The sequence below is a fragment of the Panthera onca genome, chromosome A1 (genome assembly GCF_046562875.1).
Source record: "Panthera onca isolate mPanOnc1 chromosome A1, mPanOnc1 haplotype 2, whole genome shotgun sequence".
NCBI classification, from domain to species: Eukaryota; Metazoa; Chordata; class Mammalia; order Carnivora; family Felidae; genus Panthera; species Panthera onca.
In genome coordinates, this window is record NC_138339.1 from 18,400,066 (window position 1) to 18,417,842 (window position 17,777).

Sequence of the window (17,777 nt, forward strand, 5' to 3'; positions counted from 1 at the left end):
CCCCACTTGCACTCTCTCTTCTCTGTCAAAAATAAACATCAAAAAAATTTTTTTAAAAAAGATAAGATTCCCAAGGGAAAGGAATCTTGTAATATTCTCAGTGCCTAAAACAAAGAGTAACAAACAGCAAGTAACTAACTGAAAAACAGATGAGTGAAAACATAAATTAATAAGTCATATATTCTGCTAGATCATTTGCAGAGAAGGAAAACATTGTATTTTCAAAATGATCTCATTATCTAAAAATTACATACTGTGGAAACTCTTGCATTTCAGCAATTGAAATTCAATATGTACAAGACATATAATTATAGCATCACCCTCTATGTGTGTAAAACAAATATCTAGACCCACAAAACACACAGAAGGCACTCAATATTTTTTTATGATGATTGACAATAATTGTGTTCCACACGAGAAATTAAATTTTCAAAATTCTTTTCTTTATTCATGCAAATATCAGTTGCTTTAGTGATTTGGTTTGCATTCTTCTATTTCACAAAAAGCTCAAACATGCTGTTATGCCTTAAATATAATCTTTTGTTGCCATACTTCTCCTCAATATTTCTACTCATTTCTTAATTAATGACCTTTTGAAGATTGCAGACTTATCATGTGTGTTTACAGGTCTCCATCTCAAAAAGCTCCAGGTGACACAGATAATGGACCACCAGGTTGATATCATTTTGCTCAGGAAGATTGAAGAAGTATTCTGCTTCTTGATTTATATCCCAGGCTTTATATTCACAGCATTTCATCTTTAAAAGATTTTTCACATATGTCATTCTTAAATCTTTATAAAGATTGTTGAAAGCAACCCATTTTTCTTATTTCAGTTAAGAACTGAAACTCCCTGGAAAAGTGGTGCATAGTTTTATAAAGGACAGGCATCCCAAGGCATGCCATCTAGGACTCCGGGACTCTGGGATGACATGTGAATTATTATCTACAACATTAAGTGCTACGTAAATATTTGTCAAACTGAACTAAATGTCCTAGGAAACATTTTAAAAGATTCACTGTACTAAACGCTTCTCTACTTTTGACTACACAAGGAAATACTATTTTTCTGGATTCATCCATCTTCCATTCTGGACATTAAGAAGTTCTAGAGAGAGGTTCATGAAACAAATGTAAACAATAATATATTCTATGTACCTTATTGTCAAATGTCCTATGACATTACCAGTCAGATAGGCTTTACTATTTATTCCTGGCATTAGATGCGTGTAGCAACGTGTAATAAATATGTTACACTATGATTGAGGAAATTCGTGGAAACCAATTCATCTACACCTAGACTTTGCTCATCAGAAAAAGCAATGCTTCTATCAGTAAAACTGATGCCTTAATTGGTCATTAAAAATGTCTGCATTATTCCTTATGTTAAATTTATAGTTAACTAGAAAATGTGAAGAAATCACCAAAGGGAAAAGGAGTGGTTTTTTTTTCCATAAATCTGTTAAAATACAAACAAAACTTTTTTGTGACCTACCATGTCCTACCTCATATTCTACAGAATTCCAGAATTTGAAATTTTTCAAACACACCACACACACACACGCATGCATAATCTAGCCTTATAAAATCATGAGGGTAAAAAAGGAACCTTAAAGATTATAGATTTCAATGCCTAAATTTTAAAGATAGAAAAAAATGGTGTTCTCAGAGAAGTGAATTTGTCAATCACCTAATCCATGGTTAAACTCATACTGAAACTCCAAAACCCAGACTAAGCTTCAACAATTCTTATGTGCATCTGTGCGCCTGCAAGTACGTATGCACATGTGTTTAAACTAAATTATTTTGATATATGTATATAAAGGAAATCAGGTTTTTTTAAGTACATGGTTCTTATGTAGAAGGAGCAATAATAATTGTAGGAATAGATTCTTACTAACAGATCTTTCCTTTGGTGTTAGAAGAGAGGAAATTCAATTTTAGCATGCAAATTTACTGGCATTTAGGTTTGCTTCTCAGGCAATGGTTCTTAAAAAAGATATTACATCATTGTGTTTTAAGTTTTTTTTTTATAAATAATTTGATAGAATAGCACTTTTCATTTAAAATAACACTGGTGAATAATTCATTTTATGTTAAAAATTAGAGTTATTCATCACTCTCAATGATCGAGATTCCAATATCATTTCCTGAGTGAGGCAGAAAGTTATATCATCAATTTCTTATCAAGGGAATCATTTATAACCTTGAATATTGACATGAGACCACTTGAATATACATAGTTTAATGACCAGGATTGAGAACTGAGATCATGTGTATCAAACTGACATAATTATTTGTCCAGAAGATTCCTTTCTAGAAAGATAAAGGTGTAAATTAATAATTTTACTGTTTAATTCAGGAAATTCCTATAAACAAATTTATCTGGACAAAGAGTTTATCCATCTAGGCAAACAAGTCTTTTATTAGCACATCAGTTATCTTACCTGAGCAAACAATTTTCTTTTCAAACAACAGCTTAGTTATAATGACTTGCTTTAAGATTCATGCTTTTTCCTGCACACTGTTTGTTATAAACTTTAGTCAATTGCAAGCACTTCCTTCTCCCTATGTAAATATCTTCTTTAAACCACTGAAGCCCACATCCCGGAACACCAAAGAGCTAGAACATTAAAAACATCTATGTTTGTATCTATACTTCCAAGGCACTAATAAGAATCTTCACATTGTTATTCTACTTTCCTGCTGTAAGTATAGTAAACTTAGCTTTACTTTCTGTTTGTGTATGTGTGTGCTTTTTTATACTCAGGAGTTGACAACTTACTGACTTTTTATCTGTGTTGCAACCTAATAATATAAAAATGTTTTTTTGAAATGTGTTGAAAATTTGAACATTCTTATAACTTAAGTATGTCTCATTAAAAGAACAAAAGTCTTGAGAACTGCTTCTCTAGACCTTTCTTTATAAAATGATAAAAATATGCCTTATGCTTTATGTAACTCAGTGAGATATATTTCATTTTACCTCCAGTTTAGTTAACACAGTGTTATATTGTTTTAAGGTGTACGATACAGTGATACAGTAATGCATCACTCAGTGCTCATTACCACAAGTGCCCTCCTTACTCCCCGTCACCCATTTCACCCATTCTCCCACCTAACTGCTCTAACAACCATCAGTGAGTTCTCTATAGTTAAGAGCATGTTTCTTGGTTTGTCTCTTTTTTTCCTTTACTCATTTGTTTTGTTTCTAAAATTCTACATATGAGTGAAGTCATATGGTATTTGTTTTTCTTGGACTGACTTACTTTGCTTAGTATTATACTCTCTAGCTCCCTCCATGTCATTACAATTGGCAAGATTTCACTTTTTTATTATGGCTGAATAATATTCCATTGTGTGTGTGTATACACACATATAGGTATACACACACACACACACACACACACGCACACAAATGCACCCACACACCCCCACACCTTCTTTATCCATTCATCTATCAATGGACATTTGGACCACTTCCATAATTTGGCTATTATAAATAATGCTGCAATAAACACAGGGGTGTATATATCCTTTTGAATTAACGTTTCTGTATTCTTTGGGAAAATACCCGGTAGTGCAATTATTGAATCATAGAGTAGTTCTTTCTTTTTTTTTTTTAATCTTTTTGAGGAACCTCCAGACTGTTTTCCATAGTTGCTGTACCAGTTTGCATTCCCACCAACTGTGCACAAGGGTTTCTTTGTCTCTACATCCTCCTTGCCAAAGCTTGTTTCTTGTTTGTTGTTGTTCCTTTGTTTTGTCATCATTCCGACAGGCATGAGGTGATATCTCATTGTATTTTGATTTGTATTTCCCTGATGAATGATATTGAGCATCTTTTCATATGTCTATTATCCATCTGTATGTCTTCTTCAGAAAAATGTCTATTCATGTCTTCTGTCCATTTTTTACTTGGATTATTTGGTTTGGGGGTGTTGACTTTTATAAGTTCTTTATATATTTTGGATACTAATCCTTTATCAGATAGGTCATTTGCAAATGTCTTTTCCTATTCCATAAACTGCCGTTTGGTTTTGTTGATTGTTTCCTTCGTCATGCAGAAGGTTTTGATTTTGATTAAGTCCCAATAGTTTATTTTTGCTTTTGTTTCCATTGCCTCAGGATATATATCAAGTAAGAAGCTGCTACACCTGATGCCAAAGAGGAGCCTGCCTGTGTTCTCCTCTAGGATTTTCATGAAATTGGTCTCACATTTAAGTCTTTAAATCCATTTTGAGTTTGTGTATGTAAGAAATGGTCTAGTATGTAAGTGTATGTAAGAAGTGGTCTAGTTTCAATCTTTTGCATGTGGCTGGCAGGTTTCCCAACACAATCAGTTTAAGAGACTGTCTTTTTCCTACTGGATATTTTTTCCCTGCTTTGTCAAAGACTAAGTGACCATACAATCATGGGTTTATTTCTGGACCTTCTATTCTGTTGATCGTGTGTCTCTTTTTATGCCAGTACCGAATGTTTTGATTACTACAGCTTTGTAATATAACTTGAAGTCTAGAATTATGATACCCCCAGCTTTGCTTTTTTTTTTTAATTTTTTAACATATGTTTATTTTTGAGAGATAGAGACAGAGCACGAGAAGGGGGAGGGGCAGAGAGAGGGAGACACAGAATCTGAAGCAGGCTACAGGCTCTGAACTGTCAGCACAGAGCCCAACATGGGGCTCAAACCCACAAAATGTGAGATCATGATCTGAGCCTAAGTTGGCACTTAACCAACTGAGCCACCCAGGCGCCCTTTGGTTTTCTTTTTCAAAACTGATTTGCCTATTTGGGGTCTTTTGTGGTTCCACATAAATTTTAGGATTTTTTGTTCTAGTTCTGTGAAAAATGCTATTGTGATTTTGATAGGGATCACATTATATCTGTAGATTGTTTTGGGTAGTATAGGCATTTTAACAATATTTGTTCTTCAAATCCATGAGCATGGAATATCTTTCCATTTCTTTGTGTCATCTTCAATTCTTTTATAGCTTACTATAGTGTTTTATAGTTTTCAAAGTGTAGATCTTTCACCTCTCTGGTTAGGTTTATTCCTAGGTATCTGAATATTTCTGGTGTAACTATAAATGGGATTATTTTCTGAATTTCTCTTTCTGCTGCCTCATCATTAACAAATACTCTTTATTACTCGGTTGCATAGAAATGCAACATATTTCTGCACATTGACTTTGTACCCTGCAACTTTACTGAAATCATGTATCAGTTCTAGTTTTTTGGTGGAGGTTTTAGAGTTTTAGAGATTTAGACTTTTCTATGTATAGTATCATGTCATCTGCAAATAGTTTTACCTCTTTGTTACCAATTTGGATGACTTTAATTTCTTTTTGTCCTCTGACTGCTGTGACTAGGATGTCCAGTACTACATTGAATAAAAGTGGTGAGAGTAGACATTCTTGCCTTGTTCCTGACCTTAGGGTAAAAACTCTCAGGTTTTCCCCATTGAGAATGATGTTTACTATTGGTTTTTCATATATAGCCTTTATTATGTTGAAGCCAAAGTCCACACTTAACCAATTGAGCCACCTGGGTGCCCCAATTAACTCTTCTTTAAATGTTTAGTAGAATATGCCTGTGAAGTTGTTGGTACTTGACTTTAGTGTGTTGGGAGTTTTTTGATTAGTGATCCAATCTCCTTGCTGGTCTGTTCAAATTTTCTATTTTTCCTTCTTCAGTTTTGGTAGGTTATGTTTCTAGGAATTTACCCAGTTTTTCTAGGTTGTCTAATTTGTTGGCACATAGTTTTTCATAATATTTTCTTACAATTATTTGTATTTCTGTGGTGTATTTCTCCTCTTTCATTTGCAATATTGTTTATATGAGTCCTTGGTGTGTGTGTGTGTGTGTGTTTGTGGGTCTGTGTTCTTTTTTTTGGAGTCTGGCTAGTGGGTTATTAATTTTGTTGATCTTTTCAAAGAACCAGCTCCTGGTTTCATTGATCTGTTTTATTGGGTTTTTTTGTTTGTTTGTTTTTTAGTTTCTATATCATTTATTTCCTTTTTTTATTTTTGTTTTTATTATTTTTTTTTATTATTTCCCTTCTACTGGTTTTGAGTTTTGGGTTTTGTTATTTTCCTAGATCCTTTAGTTGTAAGGTTAGGCTGTTTGAGATTTTTCTTTCTTCTTGAGATAGGCCTGTATTGCTATAAACTTCCCCCTTAGAAGGACTTTTGCGGCATCCCAAAGGTTTTGGACCATTGTGTTTTCATTTCTGTTTATTTCCACGTAACTTTTAATTTCTTCTTTGATTTCTTGGTTGACCCATTCATTGTTTAATAGCATGTTATTTAATCTCCATGTATTTGTGCTTTTTCCATATTTTTTTCTTGGGTTTGATTTCTACTTTCATGGCATTGTGGCCAGAAAAGATGCATGGTATGACTTCAACATTTTGAACTTGTTGAGGCTTCTTTTGTGGCCTAATATGAAATCTATTTCTGGTAAATGTCCTGTGTGCACTTAAAAAGAATGTCTATTCTACTGTTTTAGGATGGAATTTTCTGAATATATCTGTTTTAAGTCCATCCGGTCCAGGATGTCATTCAAAGCCACTGTTTCCTGGCTAGTTTTCTGTTTGGACGGTCTGTCCATTGATGTAAGTGGCATGTTTAAGTCCCTTATTGTATTACTAGTGATTAGTTCTTTTATGCTTATTAACTGTTTTATCTATTTGGGTGCTTTCACATTGCGTGCATGTATATTTGTAATTGTTATATCTTCTTGTTGGATTCCCCTCATTACATAGCGTCTTTGTCTCTTTATAGACTCCATAGTCTCTTTTGACCAATGTAAGTATTGCTACTCCAGCTTTCTTTTGACATCCATTTGCATGATAAATGTTTCTCTGTCCCCTCACTTTCAATCTGCATGTGTCTTTAGGTCTTCAATGAGACTCCTGTAGGCAGCATATAGATGGGTCTTGTTTGTTTGTTTGTTTGTTTTTTTAACCACTCTGTCATCCTATGTATCTTAATTGGTACATTTAGTCCATTTACACTCAAAGTAATCATTCATAGATATGTATTTATTGCCATTTTGTTACTTGTTTTGTGGTTGTTTTTGTAGTTTTCCTCTGATCCCTTCTTGTCTTTCTTCTATGGATTGCAGGTTTTCTTTAGTGATATACTTGGATTCCTTACTCTTTACTTTTGCATATCTATTACTGTTTTTTTGATTTGTGGTTACTATTCAGTTTACATATGACATTTTCTGCATATAGCAGTCTATATTACGCTGATGGTTACTTAATATAGAACTCATTCTTTACTACTCTCCCTTCCAATTTTTGGATATTTGGTATCATATTTTACATCCTTTTATCGTGTGCTTCTCTTGACTGAATTTTATGTATTTTAATCTATTTTTTAATTTCATTTATTGAGTTATTCACCTCTGATATGTTATCTTTCATCTCTTTGTCAAGGGTCTCACTGATGTCCTCCACCCTTTGCTGAAGTCCAGTGAGTCTCTTTATGATCATTATTTTACATTCTGTATCAAGGTATATTACTTACTTCTGTTTTGCATAGATGGCCTGTGATTTCGTGCTTTCATTTGGGACACATTTCTCTGTCTCCTCATTTTGTCTACCTCTCAGTGTCTGCTTCTGTATGTTAGGAAAGCTAGCTATGTCTTGTGCTCTTAAAAGTAGTGGCTTTATGAGGAAGAGGTCCTGGGGTGCCCTGCAGTGCAGTGTCCCTTGTTCCCTGGAACCTGGAGCTTCAGAGGAGACTCGTGTGTTGCTTGCATCCTGCTCTGTGTATGAGTCGCTTTTTCTTTCAGTTCAGATGTCTCACTCTCTGTGGCGTTAGTGAGACCCAAGCATGCCAGTCCTAAGGGGCATGACTTAGAGGGCCAGGGGCTGGGGTGACAGTGTTTTCAAAATTTGCACTGAGCCCCAAGTCCTAGGCCACATACCCCAAAAGCAAAGGTTCAGCCAGGGATAGACAGTGTCTGTGTGTGTGGTGGCTGAGAAGGGCATGTGCTGTGTGGACAAAATATGTGCTGAGCCAGGGCCCAGGCCAGCAGGCTTGGAATGGGCGAGTTCTCAGGAGAACACAGGGGCCAGGGAACCTGCTAGCAAGTTAAGTAGGAAGTGTCTGTGCAGGACTGCCTCCTGCCAGTAGCTCTATGTTTACGCAGGCGGGGTAAGGGCACCTGCCAGCTCCTTTGTACCTGGAGAAGTCCCCCAACATGCTCCAAAATCAGTATAAACAGATCTTCCTCCCATGCACAGTGCAAACTCTAGCTCTGTGTTTCATCTCCAAAGGCTACAGTCTTTCTTGGGGTAAGGACCCAGCCCTCACTGGCCCTCCTTGCTCATCCATTGCTGAGTCAGCTGACTTTTAAAGCTCCAGGCTCCAAATACCACTGGTTAAACAAACTGAGGGAATTCAGCCTCTCTGGTTTTCAAAGCCAGTCATTTTGGGGATTTGTCTTCCCTGTGTGGGCTCCCTGGTGCAAGGGACCATTTCTTTCCTCTCTCCATGCCTGCAGCTCCTTCCCTCCTGCAGGCAGTTCCCAACCACATTTCCGCCCTTCTTAACCTCTCAGAAGTGGCTTCTTCTCTACATTTAGTTGTGCAGTTTGCTCTCCAGTCTTTGGATCACTCTCTGTTTATTTACATGGATGTGAGTAATATCTAGTTATTAATGGGGGACAGAGTGAGATTAGGGTCCTCCTACTCTACCATTTTCCCCGACACTGCAAGTCAAGATAACAATTTTTTCAAGATAATATATTTTTGCATGACATATTTTCTTTTAGTTCAAATAACACAATTGATCCAAAGCTATCGTTATCAAAATATAAAGGGAAGAACAATACACTTTTGTATCTTCCCATTTGGATTATGATATTAATTTGTGAAATAATGTGAAAGAAAATGGTTATCATAAAATCATAATTTAATCATGCCACAAGAATGGTAAGTCGCTGGCTAAAAATGTTCCAAATTTAGATAAAATATTATTATTGTGTTTCTGATCATGAGTGATCTTTTCATTTCTATATATTAGCTACATTTACTTACCAGGTAAAATTCAGTGAACTCTACTTACACAACACAGTATCTAAGAACCACAAAGGACACATAGTGTTTGGGAGTGGACAATGACTAAGATATAGAATGAATATAAATATAAACATAAATATAAGTATGTAAGAAAAGTTTTTCCCTTACAGTAGAATTCTAATAAATGTAGAATGAATTGCTAAAGTACACAATGAACCTAGAGGGTAAAAATGAACAATGTGATATTATATAATCTCAAGTAATCTCCCCCTTAATTACTTTTTAAATATAAAGGAAAATACTGACTCCATATTGAAAAATTAATCAAGGACTACTTTAATCACGTTGATGAAGGATCAAAGTGGAGATCACCACTAATGGGACAAACTTTCACCACATTCCTCCTGATATGTTGCCCTGAGAAGGGTACAACCTCATTTCTATGATATTCCTGCCTAAAATGCTTAACCTGAAACTATGAGAAAGTATTTGGAAAACTTGAATTGTGGGTAATTCTACCAAATATCTTGCCTGTGTGCTTCACAAGCATCAAGATCATGAAAGCCAAAGAAGTCTGAGAAATTGGTACAGATTAAACGATATTAAAAATCCATGACAACTGAAGGCACGAATCCTGGGGAGGAATTAGCATATATTTTGTATGCATACTATAAAAACTAACACTAAGGTAATTCTGCTTGTCTTTTTGCTTAAACCAACTAAAAGAAAGTATCATTAATAAAAACAGTGCATAAGATCCATGGCAATCAAACTTGAATTAAAGAATAACCATTTTATTATTCTCATGAATAATAACAATGGCTAAGTATAGGTTCACTCTGCTCACCTAATCACTAAGTCTTAGACTGCTTCATGTTCCCCCCTATTAAAGGAATCCCACACAAAAAGCACACACCTGAGAAACCAAAGCAGCTGAATGCCACTGATGATACACTAAGGAGTTAATTTTGAAATGTCTGCTAACTACAGAATTTAAGTGCCAGTGGAGATGACCATTGTAGAGAAGAATGATATGTCTAGTCTACCACAGTAATTAATTATGTAAGAAAGTCTTCATTCGTATAGATCTAGTGGAGAGAGTCAATCATCTGTTCAAATATGAAAGTTTGCTGTTTTGGACCTGCATAATCCACGAGATTATGAAAGACTGTGAAAGACCATTTGACATGAGTTAGTGAATATCACCAGTATCTTCTAGGGTAGATCATTTTTACCAGTTAAAGTACAGGAAATCTGTCAGCCTGACTACTTTTTGGCTGTCATTAAAACACCTAGCTTTTTGAAAATAGCTTGGTTTTCACTTTGGGTGTGTGTATGCATAACTTCCATTCTACATGGTTAAGCCAGGTAAAATTTATAGGTCAGAGAGGACTGGTTTTGAGGTCTGAGTCTTTTGACACATAAATCTTATAGAAATTATATTTTAAACATTGCATTCAATAGGTTCATCATCACCAAAACACACCATACATACACACACACACACACACACACACACACACACACACACACAAAGCTACTTTATTATATGCGCATTAAAGTATTAAATATTTTACTAACATGTTTAATCATTTTAAAATCTTGTGATGAATGCACTAAGAACTGAATACATCACATATCACAGATTTCTTGTACAAAATTTTATAAGACAATTCCACCTGTAATAGGTTTTTAAAATCTATTTTTGCCATTATATACCACTAAAAGATCTATGTGCATAAAAGCAAATTTTCAAAACTTTTAGAAGCAAAGATAATATATCTATGTCCTTAGAGTATGCATAATTCTTTGTCAAGATACACATATCGCGAAGCATAAAAAAAATCTCATAAGGTCATCTAAGGTTTAAACATTAAAATAAGGGATTATTAAACTGAGTAAGGGATTTCTACAAATTTAAAATGAAACAATTGAAAATAAAGTTGAAAAAAATGGGCAAAGAGTATAATAAGGTAATTTAAGAAAGGGGAACCAAAATGGCCAATAAACTTCTGAGAAAATGCTGAATCTTATTATAGTCAGGGAAAGTAAAAATCACAAAAGGATGCAGTTTAACTATCATTAGGGCAAAACAAAAACAAGATAAAACAAAACAAAACAAAAAACACCTAGTTTCCAAGTACTAGCAAGATGTAGAACAATGGGGACTCTTAAACAATGTGAATGAGTATATCAATTGTCATACCTAATTTAGAGAGTAATTTTAATATATATGCATTTAAAAATATGCATATCAGGGGCACATGGCTGGATCAGTCCACAGAGCATCTGGACTCTTGATCTCAGGGTCCTGAGTTCAAGCCCCAAGTTGGGCTTGGAGCCTACTTTAAAAATGTACCCATCAGGGGCACCTGGGTGGCTCCACTGGTTAAACGTCCTACTTCAGCTCAGATCATGATCTCACGGCTCCTAGGTTTGAGCCCCAAGTCCGGCCCGTGATGACAGCTCATAGCCTGGAGCCTGCTTAGGAGTCTGTGTTTACCTCTCTCTCCTTCTGCCCTTCCCCTGCTTGCGCTCTGTCTCTATCTCAAAAATAAACATTAAAAAATATTTTAATAAAATAAAAAAAATTTAATGTGCATACCATATATACATAATGCTACTTCTAGGTATCCTAAAAAATGCTCGTACAGATACAGAAAGATATGTGTAAGAACCTTTATAGCAGTTTCATTTGCAGTTAGAAATAAATTAAATCAGCAAGTGAATGGCTAAATACCATAATGCATACAATAAAAGTATCCAACAGTCAAAATGTATAAAATTGAACTGCATCTGTAAAATGGATAAATTACTAGAATATTATATTGAATGATAAATCCAGTTTGAAGAAGGATAGGAAAATTAAAAATCCATTTTGTAAACTTTCATATGTTTAAAACAGGAATCTAGAAATGCATTCTGATGGAATGGGAAGGAGAACATATAATATGCACTTAGGAGACTTCAACTTAATATGTAGTATTTTATTCCTTAAGACAGGTGGTGGGTACACAGTACTCATTAAATGTATTTGTATAATTTTATATACACAAGAAATTTCTGAATACACTTACATATTTTTATACATATCACATGTATTTGACTACAATTGGAATGTTGAAAAAAACAGACTACACTGAATCCAGTGTTTGTGGATTTTAAAAAATCCATTTTGTCTAGGAATTGATTTTTTAAGTCATTTTTTTAAATATTTATTTTTGAGAGAGAGAGAAAGAGAGAGAGAGAGCACATAAGTGGTGGAAGGGCAGAGAGAGACACCCACACACAGAATCCGAGGCAGGCTCCGGGCTCAGAGCTGTCAGCACTGAGCCTGACGCTGGGCTCGAACCAGGCACCCCTAGGAGTTGATGTTTAATGTAATTTGTATAGAAACACAAGACCTTTTGAATACTAAGTTATTGCATATAAAAAAGACAAAATGAATACCCCATTTTTTTGAAGTCTATAAATGCATCTAAGACTGAAATTAGCTTGGATTCTGAATGTCATTTAGTTGGATATAAACATTAGACTATTAATCAATAGTCATTTTAGGCTGACTCCTTTACAATGGCACTTCAACATGAACACATTATGTTTTTAACTTGATGGAACTATCGTATTTGCATTTTCAACTAAACCTGAAAAAAAATGAATTAAGTCAAGATGCAGCTTCTCAAGAGAATAGTAGATCCACTCAGGGGTAAAATAGATTATACCAACAGCAACTTTTTTTGTTGTTGTTGTTTATACATTCTGAGAGAGAGACAGAGAGTGTGCACGTATACACAAGTGGCGGAGGGGCAGAGAGAGAAAGGGAGAGAGAGGATCCCAAGCAGGCTCCACACCGTCAGCGCAGAGCCCAACGCAGGGCTGGATCCCACGAACTGTGACATCATGACCTGAGCGAAACCAAGAGTCAGATGTTTAACCACCTGAGCCACCCAGGCACCCCAAGAATAACCCATTTAAATCACAGTTTATTTTTTTAAAGGAACATTTTATAATACAATAATCACTAAAGTCTGAAGTGCACAATCACTGTGGAACGTTTATTTACCGATCTTTAATGTACCTATCCTGCTTTTTGCAAGGAGCTGTGAACCAAAATTAATAACACTAATTATATCCAGCCACCTGCGATGAGTAGCATTAAAAAAAAATTATACCCACAATTTCTTTAAAAATATATTGTTTGGAACCTGGGGAATGACAATCTACTACATTTAAAGAAAATATTATTTTCCTCTTATATCAAAGCTTTATATAAAAATTTACCTGGGGCTTTAGAATATTGCCATTTTTAAAGGCAGTATTTCTCTTTGACTTCACATTTTCTATATGGAACATAGTCATTTAAACTATGGTCTATGATTTTAAAAAGGAAAGTATTTTTAACAGGCCAATCATATAATTCAATGTGATTATCAGGTACCACAGTTATAAATTTAGTGAATAAATTCCATAAAAATTTGATCTCAGTATTTGGAATTATTATCTAATTGTGCTCTCTATTTCAAGGAGACAACAAAAAGACTGAACTCAAATCAATAGGATAACCACTTAATCTCAGGTTGTGTTTTGCATAAGCCACACAATTCATATTATCTATTTTCTTCTATAATTTTTAGTCAGGACAACATCAGAAAAGGAAAAATCTTAATTCAATTCTAAGCAAAATCTATTTAGATAATTCTATCACCTAGAAACTAAATATGTACCATAATGTATTCTGAAATAAATAGAACGGACTTTGAATTTAAAAAATCCATTCAAAAACATTGTTATTGAGTGTTTATCATGTTCTAGGAACGGAGCCAAGACAGAAGGACACAATTTTGAAAAGATATGGAAACAACCCTGAAGCATTTACAATCCAAATGGGTTGAAAGTATAGAATGTGATTTTTTCAATATGGTAGTGATTTAATATTAGTATAGTTGTAGAGTAAAGAAAGTTGGTGTCTTTTTTTTTTTCCTGAGAAGTAAAGGTGATTGGAATTCAGAACACAAACATTTTAGTAGAGACTAAGAGAAGCTGTATTCAGTTAACTTCACCTATTAAGAAAAGAGGGAAAATATTTAGAATATAGGTGGAATGATCCCAGCTTTGGAAGGGATCACATGAGATCTAACCTAGTCTTTGCTGTTGATATTCTGTTTGGTCATGAACAATCACTTATATTCCCTGGGCTTCATTTTCTGTTTAAGTGTCTACAATAAACTGAAGAAGATGAATAAGATAACTGGTTATCCTAGAATTACAAGAAAACTTAATCCCAGTGTAAAATTAAAGAATTCAACACAGCTAATTAAGTATTCTTTCTCTAAATCAGTATTTTTAGTAAGATTAAAAATTATAGAAAGAATAAAACTAAAATATTTGAAATATAAGTTATTAAAAAGAACTATATACTCTTTTGGCTTAGATTTTTTTAAATGTCAGAATTCAATATGATCTTTTGTAGCACTCCCCTCCCCAACTCCCCCCCGCAAAAAAAAAAAAAAAAAAAAAAAAAACCTTAAGGATTTCTTTAAACAAAAAATGTTTTTTTCTCATTACCACTAATTTCCATAGGCATGAAGGTATACCTTTCTAGTTTCTCTTTGGAGGAGGAAAATGAAGAGCTAAATAGGTAATATTGTGAGGAAATTCCTTAGATTCATGCTTGCCAAATGAGCAGGTTTTGGGACAGAGATAATGAGTAATCAAAAACATTTTAGTATTTTCTTACACTACCCTATGGAAATCCAACATAGGGTTCTTGATAATTTTTATTGTGTAAAGAACACCCAGTAATCCAATAATTTGTATATTTACTGGATCTTTACTTTGGCTTGTATTTCCACCAGCTGAAAGCCATGGTCTTTCAAAAACTTCTTTGCCTGGATAGACACACACACACACACACACACACACACACACACACAACTTTTTATAACAGAACCCATATAAAATATGCTATACATACTGCATTGTACTGTTGTTTCTTTTCATTTGTCTCAAGATAATTAATACACGTTACTCCTCCATGAGTCACAGGTGTTCGCATGACCACAAGAATGGACTGTTAAAATATTCCAAACTCCTCACAACCATGTGAAGTCTAAAAGCTGATCTTAAAAGGGCCCTTCCCTGGGACTGATAAACAGTATTGGGAGAAAGAAAGCCTAAACCCTCTGTTTCTCATAGACATGTGTGCATGAGGTCTACAAAATAACAATAAGGTAAAGAAAGCAAAAACAGTTAACATACAGGGAAAGAAGGCTTATAGCACTGAATGTTTGACTTTCTGTTTTTATCATTTTGATCCTACAAACCTCTGATGATTGAGAATATACACATTTATTTTAGTCTTCACTTGGCTATAACTGGTGGTTTTGTCCATTCCAACTGTAAAACACAAATGAATAGACTGGTATTTCCATACGGCACATTGCACTGACATCATGCTAATACTAACATATCCTTAGATTAAATAAAAACATTAAAACTAATTTCTGGGGCGCCTGGGTGGCTCAGTCGGTTAATCAACCAACTTTGCCTCCTGTCATGATCTCACGGTTCATGGGTTTGAGCCCCGCGTCTGGTTCTGTGCTGACAGCTCAGAGCCTGGAGCCTGCTTCAGATTCTGTGTCTCCCTCTCTCTTTGCCCCTCCCCTGCTCACACTGTCTCTCTCTCTCTCTCTCTCTCTAAAAATAAAATAAAAATAAAAAAAATTTTAAAGACAATGTCTATTTATTTCCTTTAGTCACACAGTGTCATTTAATGAAAATTTCTAAAACATATCCATACAAGGTACAATTAATGATATTGTAGCAATTTGTTATCAGCTTTAGATTCTATTCTCTATTCTATTTTCTAGTCTTATTATCCAGTTTAACTGACCCTATTTTGTTTATTTACTATTATATTGTATTTGATAATTGATGAGTTCATTTCTAAACTTCATATAGATATTTATTATGTGCCTACCACGGGTCATGTGCTTTACCTATATTTTATCTTTAAATATTTCCAGCAACCTTACGTTACTATAATGATAAATTTAAAAAACGATAAAATTTAAAAAAATAATAAAGTAAAAAATGTTCATCTATAAGAGGGAACTTTTCCAATGGGACTGCACCATAGTTGTAAAACAGATAAACTGTGCTATACTAAGTTATAGTGTCTATCACAGGTTATCTAAACTCAAAGTCAACACACAAGTTGATAACACTAGCTGATTCAGAACATAAAGATATTAAGAAAATGTATATAAAACTAACTCCAAATGAGCCCATCTGATATAATGATAATACTTCTTGACTGTTCCAAAAACTCCATGCTTTTTTTCTGTCAAATCCTTGGCAAGATAACTCCATGACTCATTCCATGTCCTCAATCATACAAATAGTCTACACTAACAACCCCTACTTTCTGAGAGACCCAATGTTTTCTGGGGGTGTAGTCTCCCTTAAGGCAGCAAACAATAAACCCAAATTTGCCAAGTGTATTCCTCAAGGTCTTTAGCTGATGGGATTGATGATAATTATTACACACATTTTATAGTAAAATTATAGCAAAACTGAAAGAAGAAACTGTTTACATAAAAGCCTATTATACCTTATTTTTAAGAAATAAAGGGGCGCCTGGGCGACTCAGTCCGTTAAGTGGCTGACTTCGGCTCATGTCATGGTCTCGCAGTCTGTGAGTTTGAGCCCCGCGTCGGGCTCTGTGCTGACAGCTCAGAGCCTGCAGCTGGTTTCAGATTCTGTGTCTCCCTCTCTCTGACCCTCCCCCGTTCATGCACTCTCTCTCTCTCTGTCTCAAAAATAAATAAACGTTAAAAAACATTTAAGAAATAAAGAATCTAGTTCTTTCTTTCAGTATATAGAAACAACAGATGAAAAGGGAAAATAAGTTACTTGATCTAATTTCAGTTTTTGATTACCGTTAAAGTTTGAATGAGAAACATTTTATCCTATTCTTTTAATTTCTGTTTATAATATAAAATGCTATTTTCACAATAAGTATATCAGAAATATCATCAATTTGTATATGAAGGAACTACAACCTAATTATAATAAAAGTTATTTAAGTTGATACAGAAATATTTCAACTTTTGGGGTGCCTGCAGGGTGGCTCAGTTAGTTAAATGTCCAACTCTTGATTTTGGCTCAGGTCATGATCTCACAATTTGAGAGATCGAGCCCCACATTGGGCTCTCTGCTGTCAGCACAGAGCCTGCTTCAGATCCTCTGTCCCCCTCTCTCTCTGATCTTCCCCCGCTGGCTCTCCCTGTTTCTGTCTCAAAAATAATAAACTTTAAAAAAAATAGGGGAACCTGGGTGGCTCAGTCGGTTAACCAGCCGACTTCGACTCAGGTCATGATCTCGCGGTCCGTGAGTTCGAGCCCCGCATCGGGCTCTGTGCTGGCAGCTCGGAGCCTGGAGCCTGTTTCAGATTCTGTGTCTCACTCTCTCTGACCCTCCCCCGTTCATGCTCTTTCTCTGTCTCAAAAATAAATAAACGTTAAACAAAATTTAAAAATAAATATTCCCACTTTTAATCACTTTTATTTCTTATTTACCAGAACAAAACAGACTCTTACACGATATATCCATGTACACCCTTATCAGAAGTTAGACCAGTTTTTGTATGGTCTTTGGACTGTCTTTGGATTCAAGCTGCAAATTCAAGTCCCTGGTTATCCAACCTACTAGTTTACCGTCTAGATTTTGAGTTGTGGGCCAC

General features: G+C 34.9%; 1 protein-coding gene across 2 annotated transcripts in view; it reads right to left on the reverse strand.

The window, feature by feature from the left end:
• CDH12 (cadherin 12) overlaps window positions 1–17,777 on the reverse strand; it is a 1,039,090-nt gene that overhangs the window by 946,698 nt on the left and 74,615 nt on the right. The window lies entirely within an intron of this gene.